The sequence below is a fragment of the Moschus berezovskii genome, chromosome 11 (genome assembly GCF_049115385.1).
Source record: "Moschus berezovskii isolate FMDL1 chromosome 11, NW_MosBer_1.0, whole genome shotgun sequence".
Lineage (NCBI taxonomy): Eukaryota > Metazoa > Chordata > Mammalia > Artiodactyla > Moschidae > Moschus > Moschus berezovskii.
In genome coordinates this window covers 3304683-3316993 of record NC_142470.1, presented here as the reverse complement: position 1 = coordinate 3316993, position 12311 = coordinate 3304683, and the positions used below count along the sequence as shown (strand labels likewise).

Genomic DNA, 12311 nt, shown 5'->3' with positions numbered 1-12311 from the left:
GAACCCAGAGGCACTCCCGGGCAGCCAGGTTGGCCAGTGTCACCGTCAGAAAACGCGCAAGCGTTTTCTCCTCGGCCAAGATTCTGCAGGCACCTCGAAGGGCTGCAGAGCAGGGGCCAGACAGAGCCGGCTCGGAGTCAGCGGGCTACAGACGCCACGGCCGGCGACCACCCCGCCAGGTGTGACCATCGAGCACCCACCTCTGCCACTGCGAGCGGCAAAGTGACACGGTCCTCCTGCGGTGCCCCTCCTCACCAGCTCACTGAAGCAGCGGGGCCAGCCCCCTGGGCCTCGCCCCTCCCAGTTCCTTCACTCAGGCTCCAGCCGAGGTGCCACCCAATGGTGGCATGACCAACAGGAGGATGCCAGTGGGCCTCCGGGGAGAGGGCCACGGGGAGGAGGGGAAGGGGAGTTTTGGAAGGTGGACGGCAGTGCTGGCTGCCGACCCTTCACTCCTCGCCGCTAAAATGGATCCTCAGAGATGACTCCCCTAGGGTCCTTGGGGGGCTTAGACGACACTCCGCATGGAGTGCTGAGAAGCACCTGTGATGAATACCAGACCACATCCTTTGTCGACGGAGGGAGAGGAGAGGGGCCCGGAGTTTACTGGGAAAGAGGAGGGGAAGCTGGGGAAGTGGAGACCTGCAGAGACCCAGACCAGACCAGACCCGGTGAGCACAGCAGTGTGTGTGCAGAGTGCTCAGAAGACCAGCTCTGCCAGATGGCCAGCCCATACAGCCTGTTTCCCGCCCCCACCCCCCAACAGGACAGGCTCAGCTAGAACCTATGGCAGGGGACTCACAGCTGGGTGCCCAACCGGTCCTCAGAAAAGCCACTAGAAAGAAAGAGCCCAACTGCTCCCGTGGGCAAAACCTTTCAGATCCAGGTCTGCAGAAGGAGGAAGATTCCATTATAGTGGGCACCTGCCCAGATCCAGGACCGACCCACCGCAAATCCACAGGTTTAAGGGCCACCAGCAGAGAGCTGGCCATCACCAGCGCCAAGACCAAACTTCTGAGAAGCCGGGAAGAGGGGTCCCGGAGGTGACCTCTGACCTCATGACCCCCCCTACCAACCAGGCCGACGTCGGAAGGGCTTGAGTTCCCCCTCCCCGCCCCCCGCCCCGGCCCTGGCAGGGGTGGCGAAGGGCAGCAGGCTCAGAGCTCACCTCTGAGCTTCTTGGAGAAGGGGCTCGGGGGCCCCAAGACCTCAGCACCGCAGGAAACGGGCAGCGAAGACAGGTGGGATCCCCCGCCCAAGTGCAGCCGTCCCCCAGGCTCTCCCCAGGTAAGGGGTGCACGAGGGCGGCCAGAGGGCAGTGATGCCCCGAAGGGCGGGGCGGGGGGGCGTCCAGCGGGACCGGGGAGGCGGAGAAGGAGAGACGCAGGGCGGGCTGATGCGCAGCCGCGCGGCCGGGCTCGGACCCCGGCCCGGGAGGGAGGGGCGTGTCCCCAGGGCCGTGAACCCCCGCCGAGCCCGCGCGCCTTCTCCACCCCGGAGGGCTGGGATCCGTCCGTCCGGTCGGGGGAGGCCGAGTGTCCCAAGAAGCCCGGCGGGAGAGGAGACGCCCCGAGCCCGGGTCCGCGCTCGGCGGGGCGGGCGGGGTGCGGCCCGGCCCGGGCGAGCGCCTCCCCAGGCCCGGGCGCCGCCGGCCAGCTCGGCGGGCGGCGCGCGGCGCGAACTTGGGCACTGCGGCAGGCGAGGGCGGGCGCGCCGCGGAGTTCGCGGGAAGTGCGGCGGCGGGGCCCGCGGGCGGCGCGAAGTTGGGGTACCTGCGGGCGCCGGCCCGGTCCGGCCTGCGGCAGGAAGTGCTCCGGCGGCCCGGCGCTCCGGCTCACATGGACTTTCTCCGGCCGCGCCCAGCACCGGGCCGCACCGCGGCGGGCGGGGCGCGCGGGGGAGGCGCCGCGGGCCGTTTAAAGGGACAGCGCGCCGGCCGCGCGCGCGCACTCGCCGCCCCGGGGCGCGCCGCCCCGCGCCAGGTGGGCGCCCGGGGAGGGGCGAGGACGGAGGGGCGTGCGGGCCCCCTCGCCCCCTCCGCGCGCCGCCCGCCGACCCCCGGCGTGGGAGCCTGCGCGGCGCCCGAAGCCGCGGCCGGCCGCGGGCAGGACCGGGGCGCCGTCCCGCGCGCTCGGGAGGTGTGGGACCCCCGGTCCTGGGGCGCCCCCTCCCCGCGGCGGCCGCGCCAGCACCGGGATGCCGTGCCGTGTGGGGCCGCCGGCGGGTCAGGTGCGCGGCCTTGGCTGCCACGGACGCCCCGGAGGCCAGAGAGCCGGGCTGCCGAAGAAGCGGCGGTGGCCGGCGCCTCCTGCGCTGAGCCGGGTGACTGCTAGCTGCGTGAACGCGGCCGGGTCTGCTTTCAGGGCCGGCGTGATCTGGGCGCTCTGGCTGTTACTGACTCCTCCCGACCTCAGCGGCTCCAGGTTTGCTCGAGGCCCCCCTCCTGTGGACAGAGGTGATGTTTTAAAACAAGGGCGGACAAATAAAATCAGCCACAAACCGGAAAGGACCCTCAAAAGTCCCCCTCAGTCGCCCCCGCCCTAACCTGAGGCCTGGGGTCAGGACAGGCTGCAGTAGCACTCCTAGGCCAGAGGTCTCCTGGCTCGCCCAGCGCCGCGGGGACCTTGCAGGAAAATGGGGCGGTACCCGGTCAGTGGTCCTGAGCAGAGGGTCACTGGGAGGAGGGGCTCGGTGTGAAGAACGGGGTTCCCACCCTCACTTTCACCCCCAGAGCACATTCTGGGCCCGTGGGGGTCAGAGGCCGGGCCTAAGCCCTGCAGGACAGTTAGCCACGGTCGCTCCCGGGGCATTGCTCAGAAGCTGATCTAAGTACTCCTGTCCTTAGTCTCACGGTAAGTCCTTGACTTTGGTCATGGACTGACCTGTGACTCCATGTTGAGGCATACAGAGAAAGCCTCCCGCACCAGCTCACTCCTGCCTTGCCTCAGGGGGATAGGTATGAAGCCTTAAGGATGCTCTGGGTACACCCCCAGAACCCCACTTAGACCTAAGCTTATCCCAGGGCCTGTGTCCTCCCAACCCAGCACATGCCCGCAGGGCAGTCTGACTGTCCTGAGGGCACGCTTATCAGTTGGAGACACATTCACCTGGCTTGGCATGTGGTCCTGACAGGTAACTGCCTCCTGCTCAGCACAGACGGGTGGAGGCGGGGGAGGAAGCCATGCCCTGGCCTATAGCAGCTTTGCAGCCCCAGCTTGCCACTGGCTCTTCAGTGATAGTAGGACCTCAGCTGTGCAAATACCCTAGGGCCCTGGGAAACTGGGGCTTCTGCAGAGGACACCTCTGAGCCCAGAGGGACCTTTCTAGCCACTTCCAGGGAAGTGGTCAGGATGCAAGAAGCTATCCACCAGGCTCCAAAGGACCCCCCGCCCCGTGCCGGTGGCTGGGGTCGGCGTGTGGATGGGGTCTACATGTATGGCCACCTCACAGGCACCAGGTAAAGATGAGGCGGGGTTGCTGGCTGTTTCACTCACTCAGCCGGGAAGCTGGTCACACCTTTGAATAGTCCAGTTGTTTTTATCACTCATATTTTCTAAACATGAAAGAGATTCTTTTTTAACAAAGGACATTTGGAAAATATTGAAAAGTTTTTAGAAGACAACAGATAACCCACATGCCTGTCTCCAGGGGTGAGGCGCGGCTTCGGAGCGGCTTCTGTGTGCACATTGGGGTGTGTGTGTGCAAACCACACCTGCACATTTTAAACCCTAAGTTTGAACACCTGTGAGAATCCAGGCCTGCGCTGTGTCCTACGAGTTGTCTAACTCGATTTTCACAGCAGCTCTGTAAAGTTGGTTCTCTGTTCCTGTTTCACCTACGAGAAAAAGGCAGCTTAGGAAGAAAATGCAGCCAGCCTGGGATTCTTCCTCACTCCGGGTCCCCCAGCAGGCAGGGCGGGGTGTGGTCCCTCCGTCTGATCACTAGGACTTGTAGACGTTAAGAAGGGTCAACCTGGACTGGCTGATATGCAGGCTGGGCGGCCACAGTCCCCTCGTGAGGGATCTGATTAGCACCACAGTCCGTCTGAGATGCCAGCAAGAGTGTCCTCAGCTCAGGGAGGCCTGGCCTGGCCTCCCATCCTGAGCTTTCTTGGTCTATAGCTTCACTTCCCGCCTTTTATCCAGAGTGTCAGGCTGAGGGGAGAGAACAGTCACACAGGTGACCCTACAGACAGACTAATAAGCAGGGTCTCAGGGGTGGGGGCTCCGGGCGCACTACGGGGCAAGGCCTGTCCGCTGTCTGTCCTTCCCTGGACAGCGGACATGTTTGGGAGCCAGCCAGGTGCCGCTCCAGTGGTCCCGCAGGTGGCCAAGTGCTGGGCGGCAGGGTAGAGCCAGCCCCGTGGTGGAGGTACGCCTTCCTCCCCCGTGCTCCCTGAGTCCCTCCGCCCACTCTGCTGTTGTCCTGGGCCCTGTGCAGCCTGGGGCTCCCCACCCTGGGGACCCCTGAAAGCCAATACTAATGGGCGGGTCCGCAGGCATTGCCACATCAGCTCTGGGAAGAGGCTTGTGTCCTCCATCGAGGCTCGTCTCAAAGAAGATTAAGGTCCATCAAGCACACTGAGCCCGAGGCCGCCTCAGCCAGGCACCTCCCTGCCCTGTGCCCTCGGGTGGCCAGTGGACACCTCAGTGTGGCGTGGCCTGACCGTGCCAGCACTGTGCCCCGACCCCCCCACCTCAGCATGTGGCAGCGCTTCCTTCCAGAAGCTCCAACCGTCCAGAGCCCAGGCCCAGCACGGAATCCCTGTCCCACCATCCTCACACCCCAGTGCTGACGGCTCTGCCACCAGGCCGTGTCAGGGCTCCGACTGCCTCTCACCCCTCCCACTCCAGCCCCCCCTGCCTCCCCCCTCCCCATCTCCCCCACCCAGTCTCAGGTCCCTGCAGCAGCCCCCTGCCCGGCCTCCCTGCCCACCCCCCCATGACAGCACAGAGATGCTTCTACACATGTCAGATCACGGCACCCCCCTACTCAGCTCCCTCTGCCCCCCATCTCGCTTCTCACTCAGAATGCAAGCCTGAGTCCTTCCAGTGGCCAGGACCTGGCTCCTCACCCCAGGCCCCTCCACTTGGTCGCAGTCCTGTTCTAGCCACGCTGGCTCCTGAGTGGGGCCTCCTCATGTTGGCACCCTCCTGCCCCAGGGCCTTTGCACCTGCTGTTCCCACTGCCTGGACCTTCTTCCTCTAGTGTCTCTGATGCTCGCCGTATGGCTCCTTTTGGGTCTCTGCCCGGATGTCCCAGGACCATGGGTGCGCCTGACCCTCCTGTGTGAAATAGCCAATTGGGCCTTTGCCAGCCGGCTCTCCCTGACCTGACTCTGGTACAAATCCACTCTGAGGTTCAGAGCCCCTTTCTCCCCGCTTGGGCACAGGCTCCCTGTCTTGTCCACAGCCCTGGCCCTGACCTGCGGAGTACCCGGCATGGACCAGATGCCCACAGACATCTGTAGGGTGTGGGAGCCTGAGGGGTGCTATGTGCTTGCTGACGAGGGACTGGACACTCCCCCACCACCTGCCTGAGTTCTTGGTGCCACTTTCCTGTCCTCAGAGAGTCCAGGGTACCCAGTCAGCAGGAAGAGAAGCAGCAGGCAGGGACGCCAGGTCAGACCCTTGGCTGGGAACCATGGGGCTGAGAACAGACTCCAGCATCATAATCAGCAGAGTGTGGAAGCAGGTCCTGTCGGCTGCCTTGTGTGGGAGCCGCAGCCGCAACAGTGTCCGGTCCAGGCCAGGTGGGGAGCAGAGAAAGGCCTGTCTGCCTCCTGCCTGACCTTTGGCAGCAGGACATGGAGGAGCCCTGGCTGGCACGGCCAGTGTGTGCCTTCTCAGGGGAGCCTCCAGGTCTGTGGCAGGGGGGCCACCTGACTTCCCGTCCAATCCCTCCTTGTAAGCTGCCCCCATGTAGGGGCTTCCCAGGCCTTCGTGGGGAGGGGCCCGTGGAGGGTTTTCCTGCAACTCTCAGAGCAGTGTTCCCAACAGAGGCACAGGCAGCAAAGACCCCTCCCCAGACCAGGCGGCTGTCAGGACAGCTGTGCGGCTCCCTTTCCGGCTCCGAGCGGGGCCCTGGCCGCCCCGTTAGCGGCCGCATGCCAGCGGTCCACACAGTGCCTCTTTGTTAGGCCCCTGCTCCGTGCCAACCAGGCCAGCCACTCGCAGGCCAGCTTTGGGCAGGGTCCCCACCCTCCCCCAGACCCGCAGAAGTCAGGCCTTCCAGTTTAGTTGGGTTTGTGCCCACCTTGTCCCCAGCTCGGGGTTCATCGAGTTCACCCCCACTTTTAATACTGGAACAGTCCCCTCCCAGTCCTACGGCCTACCCAATGAGTCCCCCACCCCCTGGAAAGTCTGCCAGCCCCCCAGGGTGGCTCCTGCCCAGGCCTGGAGGGCAGCAGGGAGATGATCACTGTCACGGCCTCTCTGGGCGACAACAGCCTAGGACAGTGAGCAGGGACTTCCCCGGCCACCCAGGGGCCAGGCCACCCTCCAGCCGAAGCCCAGCACGAGCCCTCTGGCCTGGCACCTCTCCAAGGAGGCCCTAGCCTGCCCTCCAAGGAGACCACCTCTGCCTTTGTTCCTGGCAGAGCCTAGAGTTCCCCTTTGCCTATCAGGGTGCATTGCCTGCAGCTTCCCGGCACTAGGCAGGATGGTGGGGAGATGAGTCTGCAAGGTCCACCCACCCCAGATCCTCCCACAAAGGGGCTGGCAGGCGACCTCCTGGAGACAAGACCCTTGGCCACCTCCTCTCACTGCCACTGCTATTTCCCTGGAAGCATTCTCACTGGAGAATTAGTGAGACTGCCCCCAGGGAGGGGCCACCCATCTGCCCTCCAGGTGACCTCGTGCTCATCTCGAAGGTCGTGCTGGGCCACGGGGCACTCCTGTGGGCACTCCTGGCTCTTTCTGGGGTCATGGCTGAGCTTGCTCCGAAGCCCACCCTGACCTGCGGGGCCCAATTGCACCTGGCTCTGCATGGCAGGTGCCCGTCACCCCCTGCAAGGCCTGCCCATGGGGCATCCACCTACCCCAGACCTGGGATCAAGCTTATCCTGCAGTGAATCTGGAGACAGACTGCAGGGTTCCAGCCCCACAGCCAGCCCACGTTCCGCTGTGAGTGGCGACTGGACCGCACATGGGGAGGACTGTGAAACTTCTGAGCATCTGATGGGAAAGCCTGGCCATCCTGTAGACATGCGAGCTGGGGACTAGGGTGATGCCCAAGGGCGAGGTGCAGGGAGTAGGGGAGGGGCGGGTGGCATGCCCAGAAGGGCCGCAGGGCCTCACTCAGTGACATCCCCCCAAGCCTGAGCAGCTGGCCTCGGTCCTATCCCCACCCACCCACGCTGTCCTTGAAGCACCCAAGCTGCCTGTCTGTGCTGGCCAGGTCCCCCGCCCCCGCTGCCACAGGGCCTTTGCACCTGCTATTCCCCTGCCTGGGAAACCTCCTCTTCTATGCTGGCAAGTGAGCTCTGGTTGGTTCACCCTTCAGGCCGAGGTCATCCACCTGGGCCCTCAGGGAAGCCATCCTGACCCCTCCCTCCCCAGGCTGGCTCTCACACTGCTGGGCCCCCTCCTTTTGGCTCACATACGACTGAGCTCTACACTTATGAGCAGATGGTTTAATCAAGTCCCGGGAAGAGGAAACAGGTCTTACTCAGAAGCAGGGACTGCGGACAGAGGCTCCAATAGCCTGGGGAGTCTGCAGGTAAGGCGGTCCCCCATGCTCAGCGTGGGGGGGCGGCGGGGGCGAGCAGGCAGCACGCCTGCCTACAGACATAAGGTCCTCCTGGAAGTCCTGCTTTGTGCCAGGCCTGGGACTCCGCCCCGGAGGTCAATGGAGAACACGACAGGCCAGGGCTGCTCCCCTGGGGCTGATGTCCCAGACAGATGGTTAAAAAAAAATATCATGGACTGAAACGTGCCATGCAAAGGAGACACCGCTTCATCCATTAGGATGACGAGAAGAAGACAACCAAAGCAAAACAAAAACAGGAAATAAACGGCCCTGTGGAGTACGTGAGGAAACTGGAGCCCTCCTGCAATGCTGGCAGCAATGCAAATGGTGAGGTGTCGTGGAGATCAATGTGCCGCCCTTCGAAGTATTAAACAAGCACTGCCGCGCGGTCCGGCAATCCATTCCTGGGTGTGCACCTCAAAAGAACTGAAAGCAGGGTCTGCCAGAAACGTGTGCACCTGCTCACAACAGTCTAACCTGAAAATAGCCCAGGTGTCCGCAAAGGGTTGAACAGTATGTAGCGAACACGTTCGATGGTATGTTGTTCAGCCTTGAAAAGGAAGGTAATTCTGACACAGGCTGCCACGTGGATGAGCCTGGAGGATGCTGTGCTTGGTGCAATGAGCCCAAGACAGCAGGATAGACCCTGTAGGATCCACTTATACGAGGTCCCTCGAGGAGCCAAATGCATAGAGACAGAAAATAGAAGGTTGGGAGTCCGGGGGCTGGAGGAGGGGCATGAGTGACGAGTGGGGACAGAGAGTCAGGCTGGGAAGGTGACAAGGTCCTGGAAATGGACTTGCTAATGCTTGCACAGCGATGTGAGCGTGCTTGATGCCCTTGCACTGTGTTAAGATGGGACGTCCCTGGTGGTCCAGTGGATACGAGTCCCCCTGCCAATGCAGGGGACACGGGTTCAATCTCTGGTTTGGGAACACCCCACATGAAACGGGGCAGCTAAGCCTGTGCACCCCAGCTACTGAGCCCCTGTGCCCCGGAGCCTGTGCTCCGCAACAAGAGAAGCCGCCGCAGTGAGACGCCCGTGCACCGCAGCAAAGGGTGGTCCCCGCTTGCTGCAGCTAGAGAAAGCCTGCGCAGCGATGAAGACCCGGCACAGCCAAACACACAAAAAAGATTAAGATGGTGGATTTTATGTTACTCATATTTTCTGCAAGGAAAAACAAAGTACCATGCCGGGCACTGAGAGGAGGAGGCTGTTGGCCAAGGGGAGACCTGGGGTGAAGAGGAGGCAGGTGGGAAGGGCTGAGGGAGCAGGGACCCTGGAGCCAGGAGGACCCTGGAGCCAGGAGGACCCTGGAGCCAGGAGGACCCTGGAGCCAGGAGGAACAGGCTCGGAGGCGGGGCCTGGGGCAAGGGGCGGGGCCAGGGCTGCCTTGTTCTGACCTCTCTGGAGGTGAAGAGCAGAACGTTGTTACACCCGCTGGGGCCTCTCCTGGGGCCAAGGGAGGGCTGAGGGGCATGGACTGGGTCCAGATGGGGAGCCCAGAGGATGAAAGGGTCAGGGATGCAGCATTCGGACTGTAGCTAGGATGGTGGTCCATGAGGGCCGTTTCCTCAGACATGGTGGGAGCACAATTTGGGGATCAAGCCCCCCTGGGAAATGACAAGTGGCACCTGCTGCTACAGGGTCAAGGCCCTGGGGAGTCAGAGCAGACTCGGCTGGGGTTAGAGACTTGGGCGTGGCAGGCTCGCTGTCAGCAGCGGCCACACGGCCTGTTCTGGTCTCCTCCTTCCCTCTCGGCATCTGGCCACACAGCCGACCCTCCGTCCTCCTCCAAATGCCTTCTAGTGGCTCCCTGAGCCACACTGCCGTCCCGGGACCCTTACGCTCCGCGCCACCCACTCAGACCCACCCCCAGGCTCTGAGGCACGACTCGCAGAGTGCAGATCCACGGGTGACCGGTGCGCTGGTCCACATTGGGATCTGCGGGGAGTGTCCTCGGGCCCGGCCCGGCCTGCCCTCCGCCTGCAGGACCCAGGCTCCTGCCTGAGACTCGCAGGCCCTGCCAGCTGGGGGCCCAGGGGGCCCTGGGGGATGGATGGGGGGCCGGTGAGGAGATGCTCTGGCAGCTCAGACCGCAGGCAAGGACACCGAGTCTGGGGTTTGCATGCAGGGCAGCAGCTCACATCCCGGGGGCCTCCACTGAGGCCAGCAGGAAGGGCCCCACAGACTCGGATCCAGGTATGGTCCTGCGAGGAGCACCTGGTGCCTGGGGTCCGAGGCACATGGAACTAAAGACCATCCCTTCCTCAGGGGTGGCGGGGTCCACACGGTGACCCAAGGGAGGCCCACAGGGCACGGCCGTCAGCAGAGCCCTCCCCACCCAGCAGTGGAGGGGCTCACACCCCAGGAGCTCAGGCATCAGCCCTAACCTGGCTGGCTCCCCTGGGGTTGCCCCAGGCCGGGGCCTTCTTGGGGGACAAGTGATGTGTCCCTTTGCCCTCTTGGCCTCCAGCCCTGCTGGACCGTCACTCCCGTGCCTGGGGCTACAGGTGGGCCCAGCACCTCCTGGGCCTCCCCAAGGGCACCCTCACCTTCTCCGTGGGGAGTCATAGGTTTGGTAACAGCTGAAGGCCACGTGGCCGTCTCCGGCCGTGGAAGGTTCCCCCCCCCGGCCAGTGCAGTGCAGTGGTTTCACTAGGCTCCTAACACCCCACGGTGGCCCCAGTAGTCCGCACCCGGGGCTCTGGGGCGGCAGTGCAGATCGAATCCAGCCCTGCCCTTTGGTGCCACAGTCCTGGTCCCTGCTGCCATGGCCATCACCTTGTCATCTTTCTTTTGCCTGGAAGTTCTGAGCAGGGACCTGGTGGCTCAGATCCAGGCTGCCCCAGTGAGGCATCCAGCCCGGGGAGGGACGGGGTGGGCCTTTTAGTCACCGGATATGGCCTTAGCTCAGGCCTGGGCTTTGTGCTAACATCTATGTGCTCCTCCATCCGTGGTCCCATTGCCCCTGGAGACCAACCCTCACCAGGGGGCTCCTGCCTCAGGGCTGGGGATCTCCTGGTCCAGGACACGGGTCCTCCGGGCACTTCTGTGCAGGAAAAGCCCATCCAGGGAATTAGGTGCCTGCAAACTATGGGAGGGGTATCGGGGAGGGAGGAGCTGGACCAAGTGTGGGCGCCACAAGCGGGTGGAGGCTGAGGGTGCAGGGCGTGGCTGCCACGCCCCATGTCCACAGGGGACCTGCCGTGCTCCTCTCACCACCCCTACCCACCTGAGCGAGCCACGGGCTTCTCCTGGGTGGGGGCTCACCTGCCTCTGGGCGGGCGGCAGCACCTGGAGATGGCGTTTCTCTTCCTGATGACCGACCAGGCCGCCCTCTCTTTCATCTCCACCAGGGGAGGGATCCCGCCCGGGGCATGTTGCTCGCAGCTGGAGGGCTGAACAGGTGCTGGCTGCAGCACCTTTTATCACAGAATCCACTTCCTTCCAAACCCAGGCAGAGTGTGTTGGTTTCCTGGTGTTCATTCACCTCACGGACCAGGCTGGAACGCCCGTCCCTTTGGGTTCCCACTCGTGGCTCCCGACCTAGGCACGCACTGGCTTCGAGAACTGGAGGCTCCTGAGTTCGGGGCTGAGTCCCCAGGGGGAAGGGGGTTGAGGCCCACCCCTGCCCGCATGCTCTGGTACAGATCAACCCCCAACTCCCGCCCGCCCCGCAGCCACCGAGCGGTTCCGCCGAGGGTGGGGCCTCGTTCGTGGGGTTTGGTGGTTGATGTGGGCAGCTCTGGGATTGAGGCCTACTCCCTTGGCCCTAGACCCCTCCCAGAAGCCCTTCCCTGGGGGCAGCCCCCACGTCCACTGGACCACCTTCAGCTGGGAGCCAGGTCAGAAAGCACAGCCATCGCTGGGGTGTGAGGAGCCGGGACTGCAAGGTGAGGCGCTGTCTCCCAGGCCCCGCGTGGCCTCGGGCTGGAGCTGGCCTGGGGTAGCTGTCTGCGCTTCGGACTCCTGACCCGCCCCTCCTTGCCTCAGCCTGCCCTGCAGGGCAGACACACCGGCCAGGCCAGCACGAGGGGCCTGCAGTGCTGGGGCCGGGCCGTCTGCAGGCACCTGTCGGGCGAGTTTGGATCCCTGAACAGAAGGAAACTGGTTGAGCCTTTCGGTTTCTCGTCAGAGGCTGCAAACCCGTGGCTCGCTCTGCGCGTGAATTAGGGCAGCGCCGCTTTGCTTTCTGGATACCTCCCCTCAGTTTAAATTGGATGCTCAGTCTGCTTCCTCTTCTGTCCTAAATTTCCCTCCAACATCTAGTGCAGCTGTTAAGCAGCTGCTTCTGCCTGCTCCTGAGAAGGCCGAGGGGCCAGGTGGCTGCGTGACTCACCTTCTCCTAGGAGGGATGGCAGGGTCTGGGCAGGGTCTGGGCAGGGTGGGTATGGCAGCATGAGGGACAGTCAGTGCCTCTGGGGGATGCAGGAGAGAGCTGGGCACAGGCTCCCCAGGGAGGAGACAGATAGGATGCAGACAGGACTTGGGAAAGGTTTTGACGGCTGCAGCTAGAGACACCCAGGTGAGACAAGCAGAAGGACTTCCGGGGGCCAGG

At 63.8% G+C, this 12311-nt stretch overlaps 1 protein-coding gene across 2 annotated transcripts in view; it reads right to left on the bottom strand.

Moving 5' to 3' along the window:
- NACC2 (NACC family member 2) overlaps positions 1-1911 on the bottom strand; it is an 81218-nt gene extending 79307 nt beyond the window's left edge. Inside the window, exon 1 of one of the 2 annotated variants that reach the window (XM_055399316.2) lies at positions 1773-1911. The gene's annotated coding sequence lies outside the window, so the exon portion shown is untranslated. Of the gene's footprint in view, positions 1-1168; positions 1554-1772 lie in introns of those variants that run through there. The other variant, XM_055399317.2, reaches the window with a different exon arrangement.
- Between the last annotated feature and the right edge of the window lie 10400 nt (positions 1912-12311).